Here is a 2,447-nt window from a genome sequence, read left to right as displayed (position 1 = left end):
GCATTTTATACAGCTATATAAAAAATTGTTTTACAGTAAGATTTACAGGCCAGGCACAGTGGCTCACAGCTGTAATCCCAACACTTTGGGAAGCTGAGGCTGGTGGATCACTTGAGGTCAGGAGTTTGTAACCAGCCTGGCCAACATGGCAAAACCTTACTCCACTAAAGTACAAAAATCAGCCAGACATGGTGGCACACACCTGTAATTCCAGCTACTAGGGAAGCTGAGTCACTGCACTCCAGCCTGGGTGACTAAGGAGACTAAAAAAAAAATTGCCAGATTTCCTATAAAACACTACTTTTACTTAAGGACATTTGTCAAAGCAATTAATTTTGGAAATCCCGGGAAAAAAATTCTACTAGCAATAAGCTATTTAAATACTGTTAATGGAAACTATCACAGGGAAATCAAAATCACATAAATAGCATACTCAATGAGACAAAAGTTTAAGAGTACAGTATTTTTTATTCACTGATAAACTAAAAGCCAATTTCTTGGTATTTCTCATGTATACTTCATTTATTTTATTAATAAGCAAAGCCCTGTAAGGGAAGCCTTTGCCTAGTCCTCTGACTCTGATTCATCTTCATCTTGACTAATCTGGAAGTAACGAAGTTCATATGTCTCTTTGTCAGATGCAACCACTCGAAGCCAATCACGAAGATTGTTCTTCTTAAGGTATTTCTTGGTAAGGTATTTCAAATACCTTTAAAATAAAAACATACATGAAGAAATACAATTCCTACTATGTAAAGGTTTATTATACAGAAAATATACATCATATTCATCTTTTCTGTACCTAGCTTCCTCCAAAATATTTCATCCTTCCATTCACACTACACATTGTGCAAGGTTGTTAGGGTAGCATCTTCTTGTCATACTGCCACAGCCCAATTATTTAAGCAATACGATTTTACTCTTCAAATACATCATGTGTATATACATGAAAATGTTTAACATCCCCCTCACCACTATTAAACTCCCTAACTCCCAATTCCACACTGGCTCAAGAGGCAACCTATTAAGAGGGTTAAACCCATAGTATGCTCATTAGCCTCAACTTCTCTGATAATTCTTGGGCCCCCTCCACATCTAATGTAACTAGAGTTGTATTTTTTTTCTTCTTTTTTTGCGACAGTCTTGCTCTGTCGCCAGGCTGGAGTGCAGTGGTGCGATCTCAGCTCACTGCAACCTCTGCCTTCCGGGTTCAAGCAATTCTCCTGCCTCCGCCTCCAGAGTAGCTGGGACTACAGAAGCATGCCACCACTCCCAGCTAATTTTTTCATTTTAGTAGAGATAGGATTTCACTGTGTTGGCCGGCATGGTCTCGATCTCTTGACCTTGTGATCCACCTGCCTCGGCCTCCCAAAGTGCTGGGATGACAGGCATGAGCCACCGCATCCAGCCAAGTTGTTGTATGTTGTAGTAATCATGATTACCTGTAAGATTCTTGAGGACAGCTATATTTTCATCTCTGAATCCTTAGTGATTATAATCTCAATAAACAGGTACTGCAACCACTTTAGTCTAAGCCACCATTATCTCTTACTGCAATTAGCTCTTACATCTTTCGTTTCCACCAAGTGTACCACCCTAGTTTTTTTTTTTTTCTTTTTTGAGATCAAGTTTCCTCTTGTTGCCCAGGCTGAACTGCAATGGCATGATCTCGGCTCACCGTCTCTGCCTTCCGGGGTCAAGCCCTAGACTTTTCCAGCCACAATGAACAATTGCTTCCCAGTACATGTCCTATGGCTTTCAAGATCTGCTTCCCAGGCACCCTCCAAACTCATGCATTCCTCCCAAAACACTATACCCCAGACACACTGGCCTTGTTACTATTGCTTCTGGTTCATCCTGCCTGTAACAATTACTCCCCAATTGCAAGGCTCACTTCTGCATTTCATGTCCTGACCAACTTACCAACTTGCCTAAAAACTTTGCAACTTGCTTTATGCCCTTACAGCACAGATCACTGCTTGATAATTCCATTTCACTCTCTCCTTTCTCCACTAGAAGTTCCTTGGTGGGTAAACTGCCTGCTTGGTTCACTGTTGGATTACCCAGTCCTGTGCTGCCCATGTAATATTTAATATTTAGTGAATAAACTGAATGAATAAAAGCTGGCAGCAAGATATTAGACTTTGCCTTTGGCCACTTCTACTGAACAAAACCTTAAAAAATTTAAGGTTTCTATCAGTGGGTTGAGACAATTCTCCTATGTACACATTGGACATGTTTCTTGCAACATATTCAAGTACCCAGCATTAAAGGTCATAAACAAATTTGATTTCCAGGGCCTATAATTTACTGGACAGGAACCTTGGACACAACTGGCAATATTCTAGCAATAAATTACACTTAAAACTAGTCTAGGCCGGGCGCGGTGGCTCAAGCCTGTAATCCCAGCACTTTGGGAGGCTGAGGCGGGTGGATCACGAGGTCAA

Source organism: Cebus imitator, unplaced genomic scaffold, assembly GCF_001604975.1.
Source record: "Cebus imitator isolate Cc_AM_T3 unplaced genomic scaffold, Cebus_imitator-1.0 Scaffold287, whole genome shotgun sequence".
Lineage (NCBI taxonomy): Eukaryota > Metazoa > Chordata > Mammalia > Primates > Cebidae > Cebus > Cebus imitator.
This window is presented reverse-complemented; position numbering follows the sequence as displayed.